Source organism: Zalophus californianus, chromosome 3 (genome assembly GCF_009762305.2).
Source record: "Zalophus californianus isolate mZalCal1 chromosome 3, mZalCal1.pri.v2, whole genome shotgun sequence".
Lineage (NCBI taxonomy): Eukaryota > Metazoa > Chordata > Mammalia > Carnivora > Otariidae > Zalophus > Zalophus californianus.
This window is the reverse complement of record NC_045597.1, coordinates 54021250-54033935: the sequence shown is the minus strand read 5'-3', so window position 1 is coordinate 54033935 and position 12686 is coordinate 54021250. Positions and strand designations below refer to the sequence as shown.

Here is a 12686-nt window from a genome sequence, read left to right as displayed (position 1 = left end):
TTCAGTGTTTCTCATTTCCTGAAATGCACTACTAGCTCTATAAACATGGAAGAATAAATATTAGCTTTATGAGACCATGTTCCTCTACTAGCTGAAAAATAGCATATAATAAAAAATACAAGGATGTAATATTGAAAATTATAGGTCAATATGCCCTCTTATTGTGGGTATATATCTAATCCTCATGCATGGAGACTATTTTTTTTCAGAAAAATGTATTCTGTGTAATACCACTTGTGTCTGTGATATATTTTCACCCCTCATATTTAACAATATATCTCGTGACTCTTGCCTCACAAGTGAAATGTTTCAGGCTTATTTACCATTATGATTTAAAAAAAAAACCCTCTGGCTCTTTGCTATTAATTCCAAGAATTGCAAATGATCCAAAGTTAATAAAATATTTGCAGGTTTCCTTCCTGCTAGAGGACCTTAGTACCTAGTGAGATCCTTGGGTTTACATTAGGAAAATGCTTAATGGTAATTTTGAAAGAACAGGAAGTCTTTGTGAGGGGTTAAAAAAAAAAAGTCAAGTGTGGTCTTGAACAGCTAATCAATACTTTAAATGTGCAAATTGTTATTCCCAAATCCAGACTCTAATTATATATTTTTAGTGGCAATGAAAATGTGGCATCCATTAACCATCCCTTAAACCTCACATTCACACCCCATAAGGAAGAAAAGAGTGACTTACATGGATAGTATATGATTGAAACACTCTTTTAAAGCTAGAGGATTCAATATAATTATGTTCAGACAATTCACTTCCATCTGGAAATTACCATCCATTTGCCAAAAGTGCCACTGACTTATCATATCAAGGACAGTCTTTTCTTCTACATTAACTCTCCATTGTTCCTCTTGCTAAAGATGGAAAATAATCAGCCTTGTATATTCTAGGCTCAAAAGTAAGAAAATTGGACTTACGAGAATAAATAGTTCATTCTGATTGCCTAAATTTCTACATATCTTTCTTTTAAACCACACAATTTTTAAAATACATTTTTTATTATGAAGTGGTTTAAACCTACAGAAAATGAAAAAGTCTATATATCCACCCCCATATTTTAATATATTTATATTATCATATTTGCTTTGGATTTTTTTTCCAGGTTCATAATTTATTGTACAAATTGAGTATCACATGATGAGTTGACATTAGCTTCTCCAGGCATGGGAACTTAACAGATGAGGTACAGGTTAAATTCATTTATGTTGCTTTCACAGCTGGTGTTTTTTTAGACCTTAACTTGAAGTATAAGATCATCAGAGCAGTTCCTCCTTATTTGGCCAGTACACAGTTCACTCTACCTGTGAGAGTATAAGAGTTGAAATATTTTTTGATACCAGTGAAATGGAATTGAGCATCAGTTTCTGGACCTGCCATGATTTCGATCTTGCAGAAGGCACCAATTCCGCCCTGGATCTCTTTTTTTAAAGCTAAAAAAAAAAATCACCCTCCTTCTTATTCATCCATCCCCAGAAGTAATACAAACACTAATAAAATTATTGTATATTATTCCATTTATATTATATTATATCATATTATATATACTGGTTATGGAGGGATAGATGTAGACATATAGATATGTATCCATAACTAATATAAGTCTGTATCTCCGTGTGTGTGTGTGTGTGTGTGTGTGTGTGTGTGTGTGTGTGTGTATATATGAGTATTATTTTTAAATGGATGAGATCATACTGAATTTGTAACTTTGCAACTTGTTTTTCCTCAACATTTTTTTTTATTATGTTAGTATATGGACATCTGGCACATTCTTAGTAGTTAATTATTGTGTAGTCTCCCAAATAAAGTATATCTACCTTCTCACAACAGAGCATTTACCAGGTTTCTTTTTTTTTCATCTTTTTATCATTCACAGTGGACATAGGGGTTTCCTACGTGGTGTGGCTGTGTCCTGCCTGCCACTGAATGGGCCCTTGGGAAATATTTCTTCTTTAAATTCTATGACAAAACCTTTTCTTTCTTCTTATCAGCAAACTTTTCTACCTTGTTCCATTGTTACTGTTAGATGTGCCTTCATCCTTCCCTCCTGATTTTTCCGAAGGGCATTTTCTAATGTGGCTTTGCCGGTTCGGACTCACTCAAAGGATAATTGCGTCCAAACGGTGAGAAAAGACAGAAGAAATAGAGCAAAGACAGAGAGAATGCAAGAAGGAAGAAGGGATTACTTCCAACCCTTAGACTCTGACCTTCAGCTGGCATCCACGAGAGATAGTTTTTAAAGTCTATTTGCACAGTTTTTCACACTCCACCATCCCAGGGTCCCCTAGTTTGGGAAGCCTTTTCTTTTTCATTGGAGCAAGCAAACGTTTCCTTTCATCTCTTGGTTTTATAACAACATTATAAAAATGTGTGATTTTTAAAAAGGTAGATATAATGTTAAAAATTTCCAGATCTAAAGTTAAATATTTGTTTAGTGTCTGCTGCCCTCAAAAAAAGGGGTACTATCAAAAATCCTCAAAGGAATATATATTTGTACTGTTTTAGTAGATTTTAGGGTTATCTTGTGACTGTTTTGCCCAGCGTGTGCTAAATAAATCTTTGTTGAATGGTTGAATAAATAAACAAGGTAATAAATATTTGTAGAGGTTACAGTAATAAATATTTGTAGAGGTTATGTGGTCATTTGACTTGGAGGTATTTTAGCCTTCCTAGTAATCATCTTTCATCTACTAGAAAGCTTAGTTTCAACATTTTGACCTCCTGTGATTGAAAACTGAGGTATAAAAACAAATGAAAGATCAGAGTTAACTGAGAGCATTAATTTTTGAGAGTTATTAGAATTAAAGTCTCTGTTTCAGGGTTCTCAGATTATTTAGAGCTGTCAAACCAAGCGTCTACTCCCTTAAAATTGTAAGAGCTGTATTTATTAGAGTTTGGACTACTCTCATATTTGGTTCTGTTTTGTTATTCTAAGGGATTAAAGCCTTTTTTTTTTTTTTTTTGGTCAGTCATATTTTTGTGTGTGACTGTGGGCTGACCCAGTTGACACCACTAAAAAAAAATGCAACTTTGAAAAATTCAGGATGAAAACTTCAAGATGCTGGAAATTATTATACTGTAAATTATTTTACCACTTGCCAAATGTAATTTTCTATATAAAAAGATTAATAAGTATTGAGAAGTTCCTTTGGTCTCCCTTGCAAGCAATGCTGTGGTCTTTTCTGAAAGTCAAGTCTGTAGGGTTCCCCCCAACCCAACATTTATTTTTCACTGTATTTGATGGAGTTCTACTAAGCTAAGGTTTGGGCCAAGTTTAGTTTTCAGCAGACTTTTGTACCTGAGTATAAGTCTTCAGAAAATAGAGTTTCTGTCAGGAATTCTTGCACACATTACCTATAACTGCTGGCTGGGCCTTACCGCCACATTTGGGCTTTGCTGTATGTCTGGAATCAGCAGAGAAATGCTTTCAATCTTAACTCACACATGTTTTTAAGTGGAACTTGTTCTGGTAGTGCAAATATTCTCAATGTGAGATCATTAGGGCTATCTTCTAACATTAAATTATGATTCAGTACCCACTGTAATGATAGGTCTGCCGATGGCCCCAGGGTCTCATTTGGCATATTTGTTAATAAGTGTGGTCGAATTCCAACAAATCACACACTCTTCATTTTGGCAGATCTTACTTTAGAAAATAAAATATCTGCTCTGTCCATCTGTCTGCCTCCAAGGTGTTGCACAGGGACTCTGCTCTAATTGTCACCAGATCGGTAGCCTTCCTTGCCTTCCTCTTCAGGCTGATTCTCCCAGGAGCTGGAGGGGGACAGCAGGGCTCTGCTACCAGCTGAGATGGAGCCGCAGAAGAAAATGAGGAAATGTGTCCAGTACTAATAGGCCTGCTGTCATCCCTTTATATTCCTTTTCCTTTTCTTTTATATCAGAGTCCATAGAATTTTTTTTTTTTTAAAGAAAAGAATGGCTTGGCAGAAAGACAATTGGTCATGATGTTGGATTGTAAGTTTTTCAAATATAATTTGAGAAAGTATCTGTTAACATTGGAAGTGGAATGGAAAAGAGTAAATAATCAATCTGGGTTTTGATTCAGATCTGAGGATCAGCAAGTTCATTTTGAGTAAATTGAAACCTAAATTTGGATTCTTTAGTACAGAAACAGCTATGCAAAATGTAAAGATAAGTAATGCATTATTCCTAAAAGTGTTGAAGACAAAATTAGTTTAACAAGTCTAGGCAGAAAACAAAACTAATGAGTGTTAGGAACCCAGAAAAATTGTAAATTTCAAGTGTGCTCTTACTACTTGAGATATAGACATAAATAATTAAGGAAGAACAAAGAATTTCAAGGATGCTTGTGAAAGAGACAAAATTAACATGGGGAAATCTCCCTAATCTGGGTGAACCAGAGAGAACACACTTGTTGGAATTACGTGATGTTTAATCCCAAGGCTAGTTATACCCTCTCAAGTAAATACGGTAGTAAAAATCTCCAACAAACACTGTCTCCATCCCGCTTCTTGAATCCCTAACTTCCTCCTAATAATTTTATTCTAAGATGATCCACACTGGGAGGAATTACAAAAGTTTGGCCTTTTACCATGCTGAGCAATGTATATTAATTTTTTTAGGATTTTATTTATTCATTTGAGAGAGAGAGGGAGTGAGAGTACAAACGGGGGCTGGCAGAGGGAGAGGGAGAAGCAGGCTCCCTGCTGAGTGGGGAGCTCACTGCTGGGCTCCATCCCAAGACCCCAAGATCTTGACCTAAGCGGGAGGTCGATGTTTAACCAACTGAGCCACCCAGGTGCCCCAGCAATGTGTACTAATTTAGAAAACAGTAGATAACCTAAAGTCAGTGGTAAACTTTGAGTACAGATCTCCTAATATAGTTGCCTGACAAATTTATTACTGTTTAAATTAAAAGGATGTTTTAAAATTACAGGCGTATTGGTGATGAAACCCAGAAAGATGATTTCCAAGTGACTATTTTCATTTACATATAACATTTTATTTCCCCTCAACAGTAAGGTTTCACTCGAGGTGAGGAATAATAAGATATTAAAGCACGGGACACCAGACTCACAGCTTGTGTCTCCACTCAAGAAAGAGGTCATAGAGTATGGACATCCCAGCCCCCCAGCCCAGGAGAGATAAGTGGGAGGAACATACAAGAGCTGGGAGAGGTGACTGCCAACCAGCTTTCTCTTCCCTATTATCCCAGAATTTGGCGTGCAGCCAGTGTCTCTTTAATTTTATCTTTAACTTCTCTTGATAGCGTTGGGTTTGTGTGTGTGTGCCCCCGCACTGGAGGTAGGAGAGGGAGTTCCTTTTTAAATAGACACAAGGGAATGACATATTTTTATGAGAAAGACGTTTTTCTAAATGCTTCCCTGAAAATATGGACAACATTTGAACAAATACTATAGGTGAAAGTTTTCCAGATTAAAAAGTCTGAGACCATTTCCATTCGTTTGAAATGTTTCACACACACAAAGGAGTGCTATTTACTGAACAATGCCATCACTGTTAGAAATTCCATCCTAAATTTTAGCAGAGAAAGTATAATCCCAAAATAAAGATGAGTTGAGGGAATGGAATGTACTTTTCCTTTCATTTAAAAGAATTTCTTTTGTTGTGTTAAAATCCTGGGTAAAAATCCATTAATCACAGTTTCTTGGAATTATCATAAGTATATATATTTGACAACCCCCAAAACAGCAGTCAAAATAAGATGAAAATTTTCAGCATTCTAGAGGTCAGTTTTCTTATTAGAAACATTACTACATTTCAATTTAGTAAAAGATATCACATGAAGAAATTCCACTTGCATTTACAATATCCATTTACAAAAATGATGTTTATAAGCACAATAGAAAATATCATTTATAAAAACGTATTTTTACTTACACACTTCTCAGCAAAGTAGGCTATAACCCACATAAATTCTGCTGCCGTCTTTCCTGTCTGAGAATTTCTGTAACTTAGGAAGACATGCAGTTGCTTCATCTATTGATTTAAAATGCTAAAATTGTATTTTTAAAGTGAATCTTGAAAAAAGAGGTGGTGGGGTGTAAATGGTACTATTCTCTTCTTTTACTGCCCTTAGAACTTTTTTTTCCTAAGATTACCTTACCCAGCTTCATTTTGGTTAGGTCTTGGAGGGCAATGCATAGAACTGTGCCAAAAGTAGGCTGTGATTTAAGTGTTTGCTGAGCAAATAAATAAGAAAATTAATTAAAAGTGGCCTACAAGGGTGAATTTCCAAAAACCCCATGACTTCAGTGGGCTAAGTACCAGATGGGAAGGGTTTGGGAGACATAATGCTACATATTCTCGCTTTATGCTTCCTCTCCAAGGACTCACTCTATTTATTGCTGTGGCATCTGGCAGGCTTGCTTTTCTGGGCCCAGCATGCTTCATGCCGTGTGTTAGCATTTTCCTGGAATTTAAAGTCAAGGAAATACCATTTCTAAAAATACGCTTTATGGGTTTTCAAAAATATAGTATTTCCTTTCTACTAGCTCATTCACTTTGAGGTCCTAATAAATGACATTCATGCAAAGGAAAAAATGACAGTGAATCTGACTTTATCTATGCAACAAGCATAACAGTTGCTTTCGTGAAATGTGCAAACATTGTCCTCCTCTTGTTTTTGAGACATTTTATTTTTGTGTGTTTATGGCCACAGGCACTCTATGCTCGCTAAAAATAGTAGCTAAAACATTTACTCAGTGCTTATTTATCCCAGGAACTGTTTTTTACATATATGAGCAAGTACAGTCCTTTAACAATCCTGTATAGAAGGTATTATTTATCACATTACATTTCATAAATAAAGAAATATAGACCTAGACTATTTAAATAGTTTGCCAAATTCACATGGCTAGTATCTTACAGAGCTGGTATTGCTTTCTGTTTTCTTTTGATTTTTTTAAGTCATTTATTATTTATTGTGAAAGACTCCATTTTTAAGAATTTTTTCTTTTACATCATTTTATTATGAAAATGTTTAACCATACAGAAAGGTTGAAAGAAATGTATAGTGAACACCCATATACCCACCACTATCATTCCACCCCTCTAGCCATCCACGAATCCATCTTCTTTTTGGATACATTTTAATAAGTAAGTTATAGACATCACTACCATTTCCCCAAATATTTTGGCTTATGTATCATTACTAGAATTCAAACTTTGTGATTTTTTTTATAATTCTTTTTTTAGGCAAAATTGTATTTACATAACATACACAGATCTTAAGTGTACATTTCTGTGAGTTCTGACAAATGTGCTCAAATCAGAAAATTCCCTCATACCCCTTCCCAGCAAATCCCCAGCCCTCTTCAACCACCCAGAGTAAATCACTTATGTTCTAGAACTTCATGTAAACAGAATCATACACCACATACTCTTCTGTGTCAGGTTTCTTTCAAACATATAATGTTTTTGAGATGACTCTGTTCCTGAATTTATCAGTGCATTTCTTTTTTCTAATTTTTAAAAAATTTTTAATTTTTATTTAAATTCAATTAATTAACATAGTGTATTAGTTTCAGAGGTAGAGTTCGGTGATTCATCAGTTGTATATAACACCCAGTGCTCATTATATCACGTGCCCTCCTTAATGCCCATCACCCAGTTACCCCATTCCCCACTCCCCTTCTCTCCAGCAACCCTCAGTTTTTTTTTCCTATGGTTAAGAGTCTCTTATGGTTTGTCTCCCTCTGTGATTACATCTTGTTTTATTTTTACCTTCCTTCCCCTATGATCCTCTGCTTTGTTTCTTAAATTCCACATATGAGTAAAACCATATGGTAATTGTCTTTCTCTGATTGACTTATTTCACTTAGCATAATACCCTCTAGTTCCATCCACATTGTTGCAAATGGCAGGATTTCATTATTTTGATGGCTGAGTAATTGTATATATATATACCATGGTATATATATACCATGGTGTGTGTGTGTGTGTGTGTGTGTGTGTGTGTATATATATATATATATATTTATATACACACTACATCTTTATCAGTTCACCTGTTGGTGGACATCTGGGCTTTTTCCATAGTTTGGCTATTGTGGACATTGCTGCTATAAACATTGGGGTGCAAGTGCCCATTCAGATCACTACATCTGTATCTTTGGGGTAAATACCCAGTAGTGCAATTTCTGGGTCATAGGGTAGCTCTATTTTCAACTTTTTGAGGAACCTCCATACTGTTTTCCAGATTGGCTGCACCAGCTTGCATTCCCACCAACAGTGTAGGAGGTTTCCCCTTTCTCTGCATCCTCGCCAACATCTGTCGTTTCTTAACTTGTTAATTTTAGCCATTCTGACTGGTGTGAGGTGGTATCTCATTGTCATTTTGATTTGGATTTCCCTGATGCCGAGTGACGTTGAGTATTTTTTCACGTGTCTGTTGGCAATTTGGATGTCTTCTTTGCAGAAATGTCTGTTCATGTCTTCTGCTCATTTCTTGACTGGATTATTCTTTGGGTGTTGAGTTTGATAAGTTCTTTATAGACTTTGGATACTAACATTTCTCTGATAAAACATTTGCTAAAATCTTCTCCCATTCTGTAGGTTGTCTTTTGGTTTTGTTGACTGTTTCCTTTGCAATGAATTTCTATTTCCTGTGGACTGAAATTGTATTCTATAAGTATACCACAGTTCGTTGATCCATTCTTCTATGGATGGACACCTTTGCTCTTTGCAGGTTTGACTCTTATAAATGAAGTTATTATGAGCATTCCTGAACAAATCTTTTGGTAAACATAGGCTTTCATTTCTATTAGGTCAATATCAAAGAATGGAATTTAAGTCATCATATGTACATATTCAGTTTTACAAAAAATTTCCAGGTCTTTGTCCAAAGCAGTTGCTCCATTTTACATCCCTACAAACAGTATATGATAGTTGTAGTTGTTCTACATTCTCAACATTTGGTGTTGTCAGTCTTTTGAATTTTAGCCACTCTGATGGGTTTTTAGTGGTACTACCTTGTTATCTAATATGTATTTTTCTTAATGATTCATATCTGGAAACCTTCTTTATGTGCTTACTGGGCCTTCATATATCTTCCTTCAGAAAATGGCATTAAATTATTTTCCCATCTCTATATTGCATTGGGTTGTTTGTACTTTTATTTTTGAGGTTTACTATATATAAAATCAGATACAAACTTTGTAACCATTTCTTAACAATTCCACTCTATGGCTTGCCTATTCATTCTCTTAAGTGATGTCTTTTGATGAGCAGAAGTTTTAATTTTGAGAGATGTAATTTATTGGTGTTTTTCTCTCATGGATATTGTTTTTTTGCATCCTAAAATAACTTTATCCCCAAGGCAAAAAAAAAAAACAAAAAAAACCCAAATCTATGGCTTCCTTAAAGAACTTTATAGTTTTAGCTTTTATGTTTAGATTTATGATCCATATTGAATTAACTTTTGTGTATTATGTGAGGTCTGGGTTGGGTTTATTATTTTCTATATTATAAGATATTAAATTCTTCTAGCCCCATTTGTTGAAAAGACTTTCCTTTCCCTAATGGAATGAATGCCTTGACGCTATTCACAGAAATCAAGTGACCATATAAGTGTGCATCTATTTCTGAGCTTTCTATTCTGTTCCATTGATTTTGTTGCTCTTTATGCTAGTACCACACTGTATTGTTTACCATAGCTTTATAGTAAGTCTTCAAAACAGATGGTGTGAGCCTTCCATCTTCGTTCTTCTTTTACAGTATTGGTTTAGATATCCTAGTTTTTATGAAATTTTATGTACATTTTAGAATTAGCTTGCCAGTTTCTAAAAATAAGCAGCTTAGTGGGGTTCTAATTGGGAATATGTTGAATCTAAGCCTCAATTTGGGAAGAATTGAATATCATCAATAATGAACCTTCCAATCCATAAGCATACATTCTTTCTCCATTTATATAGGTCTTTTTAAATATTTCTCAGCAATATTTGGTAGTTTTTAGTGTAAAATTATTATATGCTTCTTGTTTCATATTAAGAATTTTAAGTATTTTTAATATTTTAGGTGAAATTTCAATTTTTTATGTCCTAATTGCTTACTGCTAATATATAAAACTATAATTGTAGTATTATCCTGTACCAAAATCAAACAAATATAAGAATGCTACAGACAGATATTCTTTTTTTTTTTAAGATTTTATTTATTTATTTGACAGAGAGATAGAGAGCACAAGTAGACAGAGTGGCAGGCAGAGGGAGAGGGAGAAGCAGGCTCTCTGCTGAGCAGGGAGCCGGATGTGGGGCTCAAACCCAGGACCCCATAATAATGACCTGAGCCAAAGGCAGCCACTTAACCAACTGAGCCATGCAGGCACCCCCAGACACATATTCTTTAGGAATAAAACAACATGTGAAGAGACTCATACACCATGGCCAAGTGGGATTTATCTCAGGAATGTAAGGCTAGTACAACATTCAAAAGTTAATCAATGTGAGATACCATATTAATAGAAAAAGGGCAAAAACGATGTGATCATCTCAGTAGACCCAGAAAGAGCATTTCACCAAATACCTTTCATGATAAAACTATTCAACAAACTAGAAAAAAAAGAAACTTTCTCAACCTGATAAAGGAGATCTATGAAAAACCCACAACTAACAACATACTTATTGGTGAAAGACTGAAAAAGTTCCTCACCAAAGATGAGGAACAAGACAAGGATATCTGCACTTGCCACTTCTGTTCAATAATATACTGGGGGTTTTAGCCAAGGCAGTTAGGCAAGAAGAAAAGAAATAAAGGGCATCTGGATTGGAAAGGGACAAATAAAACTAACTCTGTATACAAATGGCACAGTGTTATATAGACAAAATCCTAAGGAATTCACACACACACAAAACTATTGGGGCTAATCAATGAGTAGGGCTTCAGGAAAGATCAGTATATTAAAACCAGATATATTTCTGTACACCAGCAATGAGCAATCTAAAAATGAAATTAAGAAAACAATTCCATTTAAAATAGCATCAAAAATAACAAAATGATTAGGAATAAACATAACAAAAGAAGCATAATACATGGACAGTGAACACTAAAAAAGCATTGTTGAAAAAAAAGATGACCTAAATAATTAGACACCACATGTTCTTGAAGACTTATGTTGTTAAGATGGCAATCTATGAATGTATGAATATATCGCAAAATATAGTCTATATTATATAGATAATAATCTATATTTTTATAGATAATAATATAATTCTATTCTCCCCAACTTTATCTACAAATTCAAAGCAGTCCCTAGTCTCAGCTGAGTTTTTAAAAGAAATTTGTAAGATGATTCTAAACTTTCTATGAAATACAGGAGATTCCGAATAACCGAAACAATCTTGCAAAAGAAGAGTGTTGGAGAACTCACTCCAGATTTTAAAGCTTACTACAAAACTACAGTAATCAAGACTATATGGTACCAGCAGATTGGATAGACAGATGGGTCAATGGAATAGAATTGAGAGTTCAGAAATAAACCCATGTATCTATGGTCAATTGATTTATAGGAATTATGCTGAGTCAATTCAATGGGGGAATAATAGTCTTTTCAACAAATAGTGCTGGGACAACTAGATTTTCACATTCAGAACAGTGATTTGGACCGTTACTCACCCCATACACAAAAATTAACTCCAAATGAATCAAAGATTTAAGTGGAAAAGTTAAAACCATAAAACTTTTATGAGGAAACATAAGTATAAACCTCCATGACCTTGAATTAGGCAGTAGTTTCTTAGATATAATATCAGAAGCATGAATAACAAAAGAAAAAGATAATTTGGTCTTCATTAAAATTAAAAACGTTTGTGCTTCAAAGGACACTATCAAGAAAGTGAAAAGAAAACCTGCAAGATGGGAGAAAATATTTGCAAATTCTATGAATGGTAAATATCTAGTATCTAGAACATATAAAAAAGTCTTACAACTCAACAATAAAAAGACAAATAATTCAACTTAAAAATGGGGAAAATTATTGAATAGACTTTTCTCCAAAGATATAAAAATGGCAAATAAGCACATGAAAAGATGCTCAACATCATTAGTAATTAGGAAAGCACAAAGAAAACCACAATAAAATACCACTTGGATTACTAAAATAAAAAAGACAGATGATACTAAGTGTTGGTGAGGAGGGAGAGATTTGGAACCATTATTCATTTTGGTGGGAATGTAAAATGCTGCAACCACTTTGGAAGAGAGTTTGGCATTTCCTCAAAAAGTTATTCATAGAATTACCATTTGACCTTGCAATTCTACTCTCAGGTATAGACCCAAGAGAACTGAAAATATATGTTCACACTGGGACGCCTGGGTGGCTCAGTTGGTTAAGCGTCTGCCTTCAGCTCAGGTCATGATCCCAGGGTCCTAGGATCGAGTCCCACATCTAGCTCCTTGCTTAGTAGGAAGCCTGCTTCTCTCTCTGCCTGCAGGTCCCCCTCCTTGTACTCTCACTCTCTCCTTCTCCTGTGCACTCTCTCTTGCAAATAAATAAATAAAATCTTTTTTTTTTAAAGATTTTATTTATTTATTTGACAGAGACAGAGACAGCGAGAGCAGGAACACAAGCAGGGGAGTGGGAGAGGGAGAAGCAGGCCTCCCGCGGATGGGAGCAGCCCGATGTGGGACTCGATCCCAGGACCCTGAGACCATGACCTGAGCCAAAGGCAGACGCTTA

At 35.0% G+C, this 12686-nt stretch overlaps 1 protein-coding gene and 1 pseudogene across 6 annotated transcripts in view; one reads left to right on the top strand and one right to left on the bottom strand.

The window, feature by feature from the left end:
* The window catches only part of ENOX1 (ecto-NOX disulfide-thiol exchanger 1), a 555783-nt gene that overhangs the window by 276001 nt on the left and 267096 nt on the right, over positions 1-12686 (top strand). The gene's annotated exons all lie outside the window — the stretch shown is intronic.
* On the bottom strand, positions 1211-1387 carry LOC113920949 (annotated as a pseudogene).